General features: G+C 53.7%; 1 non-coding gene across 1 annotated transcript; it reads left to right on the top strand.

The window, feature by feature from the left end:
* The first annotated feature begins 9,223 nt into the window (after positions 1–9,223).
* TRNAG-UCC (transfer RNA glycine (anticodon UCC)) lies at positions 9,224–9,296 on the top strand. Its single transcript has one exon. It is a non-coding gene; the product is annotated as a tRNA-Gly (tRNA).
* The last annotated feature ends 6,468 nt before the right edge of the window (positions 9,297–15,764 follow it).

Raw genomic sequence — 15,764 nt, forward strand, 5'->3', positions numbered from 1 at the left:
AAGGGGGCGGGGCGGCGCGACCTCACCCAGGTGCCGGCCCCAGTCTCGGCCCGCCCCCGCCCTGGGCCCGCCCCTCCGAGGCCCCGCCTCCACCGGCCACCCCCGGGGGTCCAGCAGCTAGGCTTCCCCAGGCCCGCCCCTCAGTGTCTGGGCCTCTCCGCCGGCCCGAGCACCCCTCGCCCCACTTAGGGCACGAACGGGCCCTCAGAAGGGGCCTCATTTTACTGAGGGCGCGGAGGCCCCGGGGGCCCTTTCCCCACCCTACGCCCCGCACACGGAGCCCGGGAGGCGACGGCGGGGGTTCCCCAGTTCCCAGCGCTGGCGCCCGGGACTCCCTGCCCGCCAGCTGGCCCTCCTCGCCGGGCCTTCGCTCTTTCTCTTCCTGTTGGCTGGAGTGCGGACGCAGCCGGGCTCGGTGCCCGCCGCCAGGCCGGCTAGTCCCGGCTCTGTGCCCGGAGACGAATGGGAAGACTCCAGGGCGGGAGGCTCTAGTCGGTCCACGGGTGCTGGTCAAGCGATTCTAAGAGCGACTCCTACCCTGATCCATGAATATTCCTCCCCCCTGCCCCTGCTTTTCAGAGTTCCCCATCGCCTCTGGGAGGCTCCTGAGCTTCCTTTCTAGACTTAGAACTTGATTATCTGGCATAACTCATTCATTCATTCACTGAGTACCCTCTGGGCTTCAAGTCTGGAGAGAGAGAAAGGCCCAGGGAATCCATTCCTTTGCCCCAAGTATCAGAAAACCATTCCATAACGATTCCATACTCCAAAGAAATGTCAGTTTCCAGAGGAAAAGAAGAGGGTTCCAGTTCCAGACCTATCCTCCTGGGGGACCACCTAGAGGTCATGCGGACAGTCTGGACAGCTCTTTCCAGCTGAGGCATAAGGGATGAAAATGGGAGACAATCCCCGAGGAGGCCTGAGCTGATCAAGGGGCCCATGGCCAAAACAGGCCATGGCCAGGACATTAGTCTTCTCAAGGAGCGAGTGCTGGCAGCTATTAGAATGGAATGGGCTTGTGGAGGAAATGGATGGGATATAGTGGCTGAGGAGAAGAGAAGGGCTGGATAGGGCCAGAAGAGCTGCCATGTTGCTCAGGTGGGAGGACCCTAGGTTGGGGAAGATGGGTGAGAAGAAGGGTCCAGACCTTCTGGGTTACAGGGCTGTGGGGATGGCAGGGGAGGGGTTGTCTAATGACACCTCCAGGGATGCAGAGCCCTGGCCAAGATGGGAATCTGAAACTGTGTGTGTGTGTGTGCGTGTGCGTGTGTGTGTGTGTGTGTGTGGGGCAGGGGTGTGTCTGAGCTGGAAAGAAGAATACTATTGATACAATGATTTTTCCCACACATGGTGGGATGGGGATGCGTGCTACCCTACATTCCATAAAGAAGACCTAGTTTGAAAACTGCTTAATGTCTAAGTTCCCAACTCTGATGCCTGTCCCTTACCCCACTGGGGTTGGCTCTGTCCACCAAGATGGACCCTTCAGGTCACACTGGACCATCATTTAGGAAAGAAATCTTATGCCTTACTGCCTACAACCAATTTTTTGTACACACTGTTCCCTGGGCCTAAATGTCATTTCCCACCCACTCCCAAATCTCTACCTGTCTTGGTTGTGTCCATTCAAATGCTACTCCTCCCTGATGTCCAGCTGTGAATCCATGGGACTTCCTTGAGCTAAAGGACTCTATTCATTAGTGTGTTCTGTGTCCTAGTCCCCACCCCCACCCCATGGCTTAGTTGGGCTTGAGCTGAAGAAAGCGTGAGCAAGATGAGTTTCAGGTGACTTTTGCTCACCTGGAATCAAGTTTCCTCTCTGGCTCCTCCCTCCAGGTCCACAGTGGCCAGCTAAGCCTCTCCCTCTTTGTCAACAATAGGCCCGGCTGGTGCCAGGGACCACTGGAAGGAGGGCAATGAGGGCCACCACTTGGAGATTACTAGGTCCAGCCACCAGACCTTTGCTCCCACACCCTGAGGTTCACCTTGGAAAATGGAAAAGAAGAATAATGGCCATCATTGACAGAGCTGCCCCAGTGACAGGTCCTGTGCTGGGTACTGGATCTGGGCAACCTGATCAGACCTTAAGACCCTTCACAGTGAAGGCCACTATTAGTGCCACTTTTGGTGATGAGTAAACTGAGTCTCAAATCCACTTGCCCAAGAAGACACAGCTAGTAAATGGCAGAAGTGAGATTCAAACCGAGGTCTGCCAGGCTCCAAAGTCCATGTTTTACATCAGGGGTTCTCAGTCTCAGTGATGCTAACCTTTGGGTCAGATCATTCTTTGCTGTGGGGGCTGTTCTCTGCACTGGAGGATGTTTAGCAGCATCCCTGGCCTCTACCCACTAAAAATGTCTCCAAAAAAGGGAACCCTCCTACACTGTTGGTGGAAATGTAAATTGGTGCAGCCACTATGGAAAACAGTATGGAGGTTCCTCAAAAAAAAAAAAAAAAAAGCTAAACTAAAAATGAAATAAAGTTGCTATATGACCAAGCAATCCCACTCCTGGGCATATACCCAGATAAAACTATAATGTGAAAAGACACACGCATCCCTATGTTCAGAGCAGTACTATTCAAAATAGCCAAGACATGGAAACAACCTGTCAGTCAACAGATGAAGGGACAAAGAAGATGTGGTACTTATGGAATATCATTGCTGCTTAGTTGCTAAGTCATGTCCAACTCTTTTGCGACCCCAAGGACTGTAGCCAGCCCAGCTCTTCTGTCCATGGGATTTCCCAGGCAAGAATACTGGAGTGGGTTACCATTTCCTTCTCCAGGGAAACTTCCCGACCCAGGGATCGAACCCACGTGTCTTGCACTGGCAGGCAGGTTCTTTATCACTGAGCCACCAGGGAAACCCACATATGGAGTACTACTCAGCCATAAAAAAAAATGAAATAATACCACAGCAGCAACATGGAGATGGACCTAGAGATTATCACACTAAGTGAAGTGAGTCAGAAAGAGAAAAATAAATACCATATGATACCATTTACACAAGGAAATCTAAAATATGGCAAAAATGAACCTATCTACAAAAGAGAAACAGATTCACAGACATAGAGAACAGATTTGTGGTTGCTGAGGGGGAAGGGAGATGAGGGAAGGATGGATTGGGAGTTTGGGATTAGCAGGTGCAAAGTATTATATACAGGATGGATAAACAACAAGGTATATAGCACAGGGAACTATATTCAATGTCCTGTGATAAACCATGATGGAAAAGAATATGAAAAAGAATATACATACATACATGTGTATATATATATATTATATATATATAAACTGAGTCACTTCGCTGCACAGCAGAAATTAACACAACATTGTAAATCAACTATCCTTCAATAAAATAACATAAAAAAAAATGTCTCCAGATACAGTCAAATGACCCCTAGGGGGCAAAACCACCCTTTGTTGAGAACCACTACTTTAGAGCAGGGTTAGCATTATAGGAACAAGGATTTATAAAGTAGACATCAGGAAGCACTTTCCTTGCCCTCAGGATTATGCAGACTCAGGAACTCAGGGGCTGCAAGCATACACTGGCCTCAGCCAACCTTTCTCCCCTGGAGATGCCAAGGGAAGGCAAGATGTCCTCAGAGAAGGTGGAGGGGCTAAGGCTGTGCAGGTCACACTGTGGTCAAAGCAGAGACGGGATGCAGGTGGGCTCCCATCTAGAGACAGGCGCTGGGATCTAGGACACAGGGAATCCAGGCCAAGCTGGGCTGGAGTGGCTCTGCATGTTGGAGTTGCCCTCTGGTGCCACACTGGATGTGCAAGGGCACGGTCCAGATGATCTTGCTTTTATGCCCCCACAACTGAATGGTACTGACCTTAGTAGGACCTGCTGAGGCTTGGGAGCAAGCCTGGGCTGTGTCACATGCTAACTGTATGACTCTGAGCAGGTGACCACACCTCTCTGATCCTAAGTTCTCACCTGTGAAATGGGCTGATGACAAACCACTACTTTGGAGGCTAAGTGTTGTGTGAGATGATGTGCGTGGAGCCTCAGCCAGGGTGGACACCTGGTGAGGCTCAGCTCACCTTGGCCATGGCACAGGTAAGGTCAATTTGCCAAGTCACAGGCTGTCAGCCTTGGAAGAGTCCTCGATAGCCTGTCATGACATGGGGCATAAATCCCTAAGCTTGGCTGGGTCCACAGCAGCCACCCAGAAGTGGTACTTTCCCTTCTTCCCTCTCCAGGTTTGCAGCCAAGGAAACGGGCCCATCAGAGGCAGCACTGAGCAGCCAGCCACCAGACTCCCACCCCCAGCATCCACTCTGTCCCCATGAAGGCTCCCGGAGGGTCAGACCAGAGGAGGGGCAGCCTGACCCCTGCAACCACTACGCCACAGAGGCCACGAACCCTGGAGGCCCGCAGACCCCTCCACAGGAAGTCCAGGACTCAACCAAGCAACGTGGAAAGGACCTGGACATCCCTCAATCTCTGGGGGCGGACTGTCCACCTGAGCCGGCAGGAAGGGGTCCCTCACTTGAGCCCTGCCAAGAGTTGGTCCTTGATTTAGCCTGTTACTGCTTCTCTATCACCATCCCTCTCCCTGAGGCTTTGGCTGCCAGCACCACCCCCATCACACCCAGAGCACTAGGCTGGCCAAGGGAGAGTGGGGCTCATGTTTCAGGGTTAAAAAGGCCAGGCTAGCAGAGATGGTGCTCCTCCGCAACTCCTAGGGATGGCAGAACCTGGATGGATCCTGCTGGGTCTAGCGCAAGCGAGAAGGGCACTTGGAACATAGTCCAACATGTAGCAGTGCCTCAGGTCACTGAAATGATCGTGGGCCTGGATTTCTGCCTCAGACACTGGGTAGTAAGGGCAGAGGCTTTGAGGGTAGTACCAAACGGCAGGAAGTGCCAGATTAGGGGCCTGGAGAGGCCAAGTTTACACCCTATGTCTTAACTGTGCCTCAGCTTTCTCAACTGTGGAATGGGCACGATAACAGTAATACTGGCCTGGTAGGTGGCTGAGAAGATGGACAAGATCAAGCTTGTGGGGTACTTTGGGAGCAGAGCTCAATCCATACTGGTGTTAACTGGGAAAGAGTTAGTGAGGCCAGCTAATGGTTCACAGCTCCTGTCCTCAATACATCTGTGTTTGGGTGGAACTTCAGAAATACTTGGAGTAGACAAGGGGAAGGTGCTTTCTGGGAGTTCAGGACACAGAGCTTTCCTAGGGTTCTTACAGGGTAAGGAGCCCCTGGACTACCCCGGTCCTGCTCTGACCACCGCACAACCCCTGCTCTTCCGGGTCTGCTCTTCCGCCTCCTCTACCCCTCTGCCCACCAAAGGGGCATGGGTGGGTGTTGTTGTCAGGGGCAGTCACAAAGTAATAGATATTCCCTGGCAAGGAGACCCAGAGGAACTCCCAGTTTCCAGCACCACCCCTACCTCTCACCCGCACACAGCAGTACCCCCGGCTGCTAAGATCTGCCAGGTCTCACGGTAGGCTCTGACACTTGAGGAGTCGGGGGTGGTAGGGGGCTCCGTCACCCACAGGGCGTGAAGGGCCGCGGGCTCCATCAGCTCCCTGGCTTGCTCACCTGCCTCAGTCTCCCTCCGCAGCGGGCAGCTCACCAAGCCCGGTTTGGCGGTTGGGAAACAGGGACCGCGGGTAGGAGCGGCCCTAAGCTGACAAGGTGCAGAGCGACCACCAGGCACACCCCGACCCCACCCCAACAGTTTCGCCCGCAGCAGCGGCCGCGGTGCACACGCCCCCGCAGATGTGTCTACCGCGCACCGGGCCCCGCCCCGCCGGGCCCCCAGGAGGCCTTTCTCAGCCGCGGGCAGAGGTGTCCGCCCCGTCACATGACTCAGGCCCGGCTATAAGAGACCCGGCTCTATTCCCGGATCGGGCCGGCGCCTGGAGGCTGGAGTGGCGCCGCCTTCTGGGCCGCGGCGGCGCCCTCTCGCCCTTAGCTGCTGGCGCGGTCCCGGAGTCAGAGGCTCGGGCACGCCCATTTCATGGATGGCGTAACCGAGAGCCTGGGCGAGAGTGTTGTCCAAGGCACCTGAACCAGCGCCCTGGCTGGGAGGACAGAGGGCTGGATGGGGGATGCCAAACAGGGACGGAGAGTCACAGAAACCTAGAAGAGAAATGAATGACACACATTGGCTGTTCTGATGAAAAATAGAGCACGTCAAGGAAAACAAAGACAAGTTTACAGAGATAAGTAGAAATCTGTCGTTATTGCACTGATAATTTCATCTCCTCAGACAGACCTACAGTCCACACTGTCATTGCATCTTAAAAATTGTCTTACTGGAAAGCACAATCAGGGCAGGCTTCCTGGAGAAGGTGGCTGTGTGGTGGTGGCAGAGCAGTCTGGGGCTCAAGACCCCTTGTTCATTTTACCGTGGTACCAGGATGAGGGATCCCAGGCTCCTGACCAAGCTTCACCCAGGGATTGCCAACAACGCTTGGCAAGGCTGTAAGCAGGGGCAATGAGCAGTGCCTGGAGAGAAGTGGTTAGGCCAGTTGGACCAGCAGAGCCTGAGCAAGGTGCCTGCACAGCCAGCACCTTCCATTCTGACTCCTCCAGGAATCTGAGAGGCACTGAGGCGCCAGGACAGCCCTGCCAACTCACTGCCCCGACCCCCCCCCCCTCCTCCTCAAGGCCACTGCTCAGGTTGTGCTTTGCTCTTAAAATGCCATTCCATTAAGCTCTTAACCATCTAACAAGACCCCATGCAAAAGGTCCTCCTCTAGATTCCTGTCTCTAACTGAGGAGGGCCTCTGCTTCCTATGAGCTCTGCCCTCACCTCCATCCCACTACTGGCACGGTCCAGGGTCTTTCCTGGGGCACTGACCACATGTACAGAGGCTCCACAGTAGGAAGAACTCACATGCTGCTTCCACACTAACTGGCTGTATGACCTTGAGCAAGTGTCAGCCATCTCTGAGCCTCAGTTTCCTCATTTGTAAAATCCGGAGCCCATGAGGCTGCTCTGAGGATGGATTGAAATGTTGGTTGCAGAGGGTCTAGACCTGTGCCCAGCACTGGACCCAGACAGCTGAGCTGTTCACGTCTGTCTCCCTAGGCTCTGAGCTCCCTAGGCACACATATGCATCCTTGTCAATGTCCAGCAGCCTGCAGTGGAAAGAGACAGGTTGGCAAGGAGGAGCTTCCCCAGGGAGCTAAGTCTCACCTTTAGGCTACTTGCCCACCCTACCACTTTCACATGCCTTGGCCTTGCCTCTGCCTGTAGCCTTCTGTAGGCACAGGCTGAGGCCATCTTGGCCACAGTGGCTAGGCAGGTGGCCAGGCTATTAGGCAGGCCTTGGACAGCAGGATGGTGAGCCATTGGGGCTAGAAACACAGCCGGTTCCCAGGCCAGCCCCTCAGGGTCTGTGGGCACCAGGCGGTCATCCCGTGGCAATAGAAGGAGGAGTTCCAAAAGAAGGCTGAAATTTCCGGATGGGGGTGACATTTGGGTCAAAGGCTGGGATATATAATTTAAACCCTCAGGTTCAGACCATGTGGGACCCTTTACACCCTCACTCTAGACAGGAAGACGGGGACATGAAGACTCAGGCTAGCTGTATGCAGGTGCACCAAGTTGCCCCAGGTGGGCACTGGAACGGGGGCCTCGGATCACAGGGAGATCTGAGGACCCTGCTTGGGAGCCTTGCAAAGAAGATGAACTAGACTTTCAACTTCAGGAGGAAGATCTGGTGGCTTCAGACGCAGGGGCGTCTGGTAGTTAAACCTGGGCCACAGGTTTCTGGGTTCCCCTCCGAGCTCAGCCTTCTCTGCTTGTGTTACAGCTGGGCAGGTGGCTCAGCGTCTCTGAAACATGATGAGGATGTTAAGAGCTCCAGCTCTCAGTGGCCGTGAGGGTTAACTGACCCAGTGAGGGTAAGGAGGAGGCCACAGGCTTCCCTGTCCCATCTCTCCCCACTCCTCAGGTCCACAGGAGGACCTGCTGGGAGTGTGGACAGGTTCCCACAGTCCTACCGTTCTGTCCTGATACTTTCCTCTCTTTATCCCTTGGCCAGGAGCCTCACTCAGGCACCATGGCGAGTCCCCTGATTGCTGTCTAATTGCCTCCACCTAGATAGACTAACCCACTCCAGTACTCTTGCCTGGAAAATCCCATGGATGGAGGAGCCTGGTAGGCCGCAGTCCATGGGGTCGCTAAGAGTCGGACACGACTGAGTGACTTCACTTTCACTTTTCACTTTCATGCATTGGAGGAGGAAATGGCAACCCACTCCAGTGTTCTTGCCTGGAGAATCCCAGGGACGGGGGAGCCTGGTGGGCTGCCGTCTCTGGGGTCGCACAGAGTCGGACATGACTGAAGCGACTTAGCAGCAGCAGCAGCAGATAGACTAAGCATTCTGAGCCCATCCCACAGATGAGAAAACTGAGGCTCTGGGGCATCCCTGGCCAAGGCCACACAAGGCCAGGGTTGTTGGAAGAGACGGAGGCAGCAGTCCAAGGCCTTGCCTGTCCATATGTCCTATGAAAAGATTCCTGCCCCTTCCCTAGACAAAGGCTGGATGCTGTGGTGGGAGACAGCTCTGCTGCCCTCCAGTTGGTTCTGAGAGGGGCAGATTCAGGACAGTTTCTCACGAAACTGGAACAAGGGCAGCTGTTTTGTCTGGCCTGGCTGAGCCCAGATGGCAACCGGGACTTTGGCCAGTATTCCCACCAGAGGAAGGGATGGAGTTCAGCATGATTTGGGGGGCTGGGCACCTGTTTTTCTCTGCCTGGCCCAGATGCCAGATGTGAGAGGCCACATTCTTGGGTGACTGCCCTTCAGGGTTCCCTCTTCCCTTCCATGTGCCTGTGGGGTTCCAGTCCATGGTGCAGCCCAGGCCCCTGAGCCTGAGCCTCCTGAAAAAGGCCTATCCTTATAGATGGTTTTAGAAGGCAGTGGCTGAGCTCAGGAGGCCTAAGTCTGAGACCAGGAGTCTCCTGGCCACTGGGGGCTGGTTTCTTGCAGTGTGACCTTGGGCAAGTCATCTCCCCTCTCTGGTTTCATCTTCCTTATCTCTCATTGGGGTTGTTAATACCCCTCAGAGGCTCAGGGAATGTAGACAGAGGAGGTCTAGCACAGGGCTTAGGTCAGAGTGAGCTCCCAATAGATTACTACTATTTTTGTTATATGATTTAATATTAACAGGATGTGTTTAGGGATGGGAGGGGAAGCTTACACGGCCTGAAGTCCTCTGCATAAAACCTAAGGCTCTGGGACTTCCCTGGTGGTCCAGTGGCTAAGAGTCTGCACTTCCAATGCAGGGGGCCCAGGTTCAATCCCTGGTCAGGGAACTAGATCCCATATGCCACAACTAAAAGTTCCCACATGCCACAACTAAGACCCAGTGCAGCCAAATAAATAAATTAAAATGAAAGTGTTAGTTGCTGAGTCATGTCCAACTCTCTGTGACCCCATGGACTGTAGCCTGCCAGGCTTCTCTGTCCACAGAATTCTCCAGGCAAGTATGCTGGAGTGGGTTGCCGTTTCCTACTCCAGGGGATCTTCCCAACCCAGGGATCAAGCCCGAGTCTCCCACACTGTGGGCAGATTCTTTACCATCTTAAACAAGTAAATATATATATAATATATATGTAAAACCTAAGGCTCTTAGAAGCTTAATACAACCATCTCATCTAACTCCCCTTTAACTTCCCATCGTATAGATGGGAGACTAAGGTCCCAAGAGGCCAAGTAACTTGCCTAGGTAACCAGCACAGACTCCAACAGAGCCCAGCATAGAACCTAATTCATTCATTCCCTCCAGCAATCGTTTAGCAAGCACCTACTGTGTGGATGTGAGAGTTGGACTATGAAGAAGGCTGAGCGCTGAAGAATTGATGCTTTTGAACTGTGGTGTTGGAGAAAACTCTTGAGAGTCCCTTGGACTGCAAGGAGATCCAACCAGTCCATTCTGAAGGAGATCAGCCCTGGGATTTCTTTGGAAGGAATGATGTTAAAGCTGAAACTCCAGTACTTTGGCCACCTCATGCGAAGAGTTGACTCATTGGAAAAGACTCTGATGCTGGGAGGGATTGGGGGCAGGAGGAGAAGGGATGACAGAGGATGAAATGGCTGGATGGCATCACTGACTCGATGGACGTGAGTCTGAGTGAACTCCGGGAGTTGGTGATGGATAGGGAGGCCTGGGGTGCTGCGATTCATGGGGTCGCAAAGAGTCAGACACGACTGAGCAACTGATCTGATCTGATCTGTGTGCCTGAGCCTGTACTAGAGCTGAGGAAGTGAGGATGGCTCCACCGGAGAGTGCCCCTGGTGTGGGCCAGAAAGGACAAGGAGGAATTCCTTCTCAGACAGTGGTGAGGAAGCAGAAGAGGCACTCACAGCTGGAGCAAAGACCAATCCTAGGAGCATCGAGGTGAGCCTGGAAGGCTGGAGCATGGGGTGCACAGGGGACCCTAGGGGTCAGTGGGGGATTCACATTCTCAGAGGTCTTGGATGCCATGCAAGGGCTGGACCTGCATTTGGGCCCTGTGCTGAAGATAATGGGAAATGAAGATTTGGGAAAGGCACTTTCCGGACAGAAACTGGAGGTAAGAAGATTGGGAAGACAGGCATTCTAGGTAGAGAAAAGGGCAGGGATCTGGAGGCAGGCCTGGCTCCAGTAAGCACCTTTAAATGAGTGAGTAAGTGCAGCACGGCCTTTATCACTCATGCTGCCCTGTGGGTCCAAAACAGTGAGGATCAGAGTACCTGATCACGTCAGCCACGTCCTGCTGATGGCACCTGTAGGGCAGGGGTGGAGACACAGAGCTGATACAGAGCCCTCTACCCACCCCATATGCCCCTCCCCCACTGCTGCAGGCTGATGACAGCCTACTCCCTGAGCACAAGGTTTGCCCACATGAAAGGGCACACAGGTGTGGGTCCAGGGAGACTTCTCTGATCTTTGCCCTTCTGACCTTTGCTGTGTGAGCTTGGAGGTACAGCCCTGAGCGATGAATTTCTGGGACTCTGAGCAACAGACTCAGGGGTGAGAGTGTGGGTGTGTGTATGGGGTTCCTGCACCACCTCAAACACCCTTCCTGTCTTTCACTATTTGTTTTGGAACCTTTGCCTATGGGTCTCTGGGATCCCTGGTGTCATGGTTCTGGCATGTGACCTTCTTGGTGCCTGTAGGGTTGGGCTTGTATGTCTTTGTTCTTTCCCTAGCTGTAGGGCCACATTCCCTTGAGCCCATGTCCTCTCCTCCTGACCCCTCCTCATGCCTCCACACACATGACTGCCACCCCATGAGGGTCAGGCACACTGTAGGTGCTTAGTGAAGGCTGGCTTTCCCGGGGTGGCACCCCAAGCCCAAGCAGTACTCAGCAGCGTCTGTTCACCGCATCTGTTGGCTTCCTTTGGGTCTCCACAGGGCAATGGGGCCGGGGCGGGAGCCCCTTCCCCAAGGAAATCAGGGTGGCTGGGGTTGGCCTGAGCCTCTGGGGCTCCCTGTCCTGTACCCCAGCCTTGGAAGCCCCTCTGTGGATCCAGGGACACCCCAGCCCTGTCCTGGGGAGAAAGATACACTAGGTGGGGATGTGCCCAGAAGAATCAGGAGTAGCAACACATGATGCAGCAGCTCAGGGTAGACCCACCTCTGCTGATGCCCGAGAGTACCCGTAGCATTCAGATGCAGAATCCTCTCTGCAACCCCAAGGCTGACTCCTGGAATCTCTACCTCTTGCTGCTGTAAGATGAGGAAGTTTGGGGTGGGAAGTCATCATTACTTCCTCCCTCATCACCCTGCAATTGCTGACATGGTTGATTAGACAAGGAGGTGTGAGAGGCCTGGAGCGTGGGAGAGCCAGAGGGTGCAAGTGCACACGGCGGTGAGTGGAAGGTCAGGCTCCAGCCAAGCAAGGGTGCGCGACCTCCAGAGACGGCTCAGGCTCAGGCTCCAGATTTGCCCTTGAGGCACCATCATTCCCAGCCACTGCTGCAACGGCCAGCAACTGTCCTCGTAAAACCAAGGCCTGGGTGTCTGAAGGGAGGAGGGAAAGGGGATAGTGACTAGGAGGACAAGGATGGAGAATGTACTTTGGGTCCTTAGCATCCTTCACATTCTGGCTTAACACTGTGTCCAGGAGGCCCTGAAGAGCTCCCCATCAATTCTCCTGGCTCCCCAGAGTAGTCTTTGCCTCCGGGGCTGGGCAGAGGTGGATCTCTAGAGACTGTGGGGATCCTGAACTCTTGGAGCCTGCACTCAGAGGTCAGCCTCCTTGGAAGGGTCTCCTCCCCAAAGAACTCAATCTTCATCTGTGTCTAATAGTGGCCAGCAGGTGTGGGGCTGCCCAAGGTCACTGAATGGGCAGCAACATAAAACTTGACAATGGTTTCCCCCGCCCAGTGCCACAGACCTCTGCTGGAAGGTAATTATAGATGGGATTATAGCCTGGGATGGCTAACTCTTTCCACAGCCCAGAGCTCAGCGGACCCAGAGGCCTCGGGGCTGCACAGAACCTCTGCCTGGCCCATCAGACTCTGCCCCAGGCCTTCAGGTTCAGGGCATCCCAAGTCCCCAGCCCTCCACCAGCCTTGATGCCTACCAATCTTAGAAGAGGTCCCCCAGGAGTCCAGGTGGAATCAGGACTCTGCAGAGGATGTGGTAAACATCAACTTGGTCTCCGATTAGAATCATAACAGGAACAATAATTCCAACCCTCACATATCAAGTATTCACTACCTACCAGGCCCTGAACTAACCCTTGATATTTATTAACTCACAGTCTTTCCACAAAGCCTTTACAATGTGGGGACCATCGTTAGCCCCGTTTTACAGGAGAGGAAACTGAGGCCCACAGAGGCAAAATGACATGCCGATTCTCACACAGCTAGGATGTGGCCAGACTGAGCCTCACATCCCAGACTATTCTGAATTCCAGGCCAGAGCTCATAGGCACTAGGCCAGGGTACCCCTAAAGTCACAGGAGCAGTTGGGGCCAGGGGAGCAGTTGGTAACTGGTCTGGGTGAAGTCAGATGAGTAATGGGTGTGGAGGTGTTGGCTGCTAACAGGGCGAGGACACAACACCCCTTCTGGAGGCTTGTTCCCCAGCAGTGAAGGCTTGTGCAGACCTTCCTGTGTGGCCTCACAGGGTGGATGTCCAAGGGGAAATGAGAAGCTGAGGGAACCAGGGTAGGCACACACAGGCTGCCCCACCATCGGCTCTCTGGAGCTTGTCCCTTCCCCAGAAACCTGCCCAGGTTCTCCCATCCCAAAGGGAGCATCCTGCCTGGCCCCACCTGCTCTGGCTCCACCAACATTCTTTCCCCACAACTTGGGAAGCTATGTGAGGGAGGGGCTCATGCAGGAGTTGCATCTGGTACCCTTCTGTGCCCCTTGCATTGCCCCAGGCCCAATGGGGATGCCCGAGTCTGCCAGACTTCATAGAAGGCTTGGGCCCCACCTCCTGCAGCACAAAGAGCCACCCCCTGGGTCCTTGCCAAGATTTATCTCTGGAATTTGCCTCTGAAAACTCTTGGTTCTTGCTGACTGGTGAGGGCAGAGCTGTGCCTGGGTTCAGGATCTCAGTCCATACTGCCCAGAAGTTCTCCTGCACATCTAACTTCTCACTTCCTGTCTGTCATTCTTTTCTATTCTCTTCTCCTTGTTCCCTTCCTGGTTCTTGCAAATGAAGAGTCCCTGGGTTCGTATCTCCATCTCCACAATTAACTAAAGTAGAAATGACTTCTGTCCTGACCTTAGTAGTCAACAGTGAACCACGGGACTTCCCTGGTGATCCAGTGGTTAAGACTGCCTTTCAAGGCAGGAGGTGTGGGTTCGATCCCTGGTCAGAGACCTAAGATCCCACATGCCTTGGGGCCAAAAAAAAATTTCGAAACAATAAAGGCTTTAAAAACGGTCCACATAAAAAAAAAAAAAAAAAAAAAAAAAAACCTTAAAAAAAACAGTGAAACTTCAGAACTTTAGCGGGTTCCTACTCTGTGCTGAGAGTGGAGGAGAGGTGAAAGGAGGGGCTGACAAATTGTGACATGGGCTACTGTGTCCCCCTCTGTACTGGTGGCCGATATTACTAATTGATCACAGCATTTCTGAGCCTGGAGGGATACAGCTCAGAATCCTCAACACAGCTGTAGGGAGCCCTTGGCAACCAGCTGGAATCGACACATCAGTTGAAACCCATTTACCCTCCTTCCTTTCTGCAGCCCACCTCCTGCCAAGGATTGAGGCCAGGGTCAGGCCAGGGCTTCTTGTGCAAAGCTGTCCTTGTCCTGTCCCACCTCTCACAGTCTGTGCCCTGATTTCCTTGTCCTCGTTCTCAGCACCTGACACGGGCTGGGGAGAGGGCAGACAGGATCATCTGTCTTTGCAGCTCAGCTTCCTCTGAGGCTGTGATGGCCTGGTTAGGGACTTGGCCCCGAATTGGTGCAGTTCCTTTGGACGGAAGGCATGTGGGCCACTGAGTGTAAGTACCTTCCAAAGCCACCTCCATCAGGGCCCCAAGACCCTCCCCAGAAACACATCTTTTCAGAGATGCTCTGGAGTCCAGAGAGTCCCCTGGCCTAGTCTCCTGCTCCCGAGGTGCTCACTGTGCATTCCTTCCCAGGTCGAGGGCAAGATCCTGACTGCTGCCTTGCCTTTTGTAGCCGTTCACACACATGGATTAACGTCTACTGGATGCCAGAGCCTATGGCAGGGGTCAAGGCCCTCCCAGCAGAAATACGTCCCAGATTCAAGGAGCTTGAGGTCTGCACAAGAAAGAGATGTGTTCCCAGGTAGAAAGTTGAGAAAGCCTTAGCCTCAGGGCCAGACAGGTGGGAAGTCAATCCCAGCACTGCCACTGGGCCTCGGTTTTCTCCTGTGTAAAATAAGGATGATTGTAATAAGAAACTCAATAACCCCAATAAGACTTCACAGACTTATTTAAAGATTAAACAAGATAATTTATGTTATTCTTCAACACTGTTTATTGAGCACCTATTATATGCCATGCTTTGCCTTTAGCTCCAGGGAAACGATTGCTCTCTTGGAGCTGAGAATCAGAAGGAGAGCAGGCAAGTCACTAGGAAATGACCACCTCCAGGAAGCAGAGCTCACATGGGGGAAGCTTAGGTACTATGAGAGCCAGGAGAATGCCTGACTCCACCTAGGAAATCAAAGAAGGCTTCCTGGAGGAGGTGACTCTTGAAGGAGGAGGATGAATTAGCCAGACTTAAGGAGAAAGGTGTTCGAGGCAGAGGGAGCAGCCTGAGCAAAAGTTTAGCAGTGAAGATGGTGCATATGAAAGGGCTCAGCACTGGGCCTCAGCATTTGTTTAAAAAGTGCAAGGCAGGAGAGGGGGCCCAGACAGACTGACCTGGGTGCTGGATGTGGGGCAGATGAACTAGGTCAGGTGCATCTAGGGAGCTGCATTATTTACCGTCCCATCTATAAAATATTTACACGGGCTTCCTGATGATTTATGGTGTTTGTTTTCCTGCCTCTGGGCTCCTGGCAGGTAAACCACGTGCCCTGCAGCTCACCCTTGGGAGGAGTTCCAGGGCACCTGCATCAAGCATCTAACTGGGCCAGGAGGAGGGCTCTGTCCAGCAGGCCAGGCCATTCAGCAGCTCCGAGCTCTTCTAATGAGATGTGAACCCCACAGACCTCAAGTCCACGCCCCAGAATCCCTGAGGCAGAGCTGGGAATCCAGGTAGCAAAGGTCTGGGCTGTGGGGAGGGGCAGACCCAGACAGACGGTGGCCCAGAGCTCCCTGGCTATGTGCCAGACCACGCTCACCTTGTCTTCTCCCCTGTA

This window comes from Bos grunniens, chromosome 22 (assembly GCF_055505025.1).
Source record: "Bos grunniens cultivar Pamir isolate PY7600 chromosome 22, Bosgru_T2T1.0, whole genome shotgun sequence".
Taxonomy (NCBI): Eukaryota; Metazoa; Chordata; class Mammalia; order Artiodactyla; family Bovidae; genus Bos; species Bos grunniens.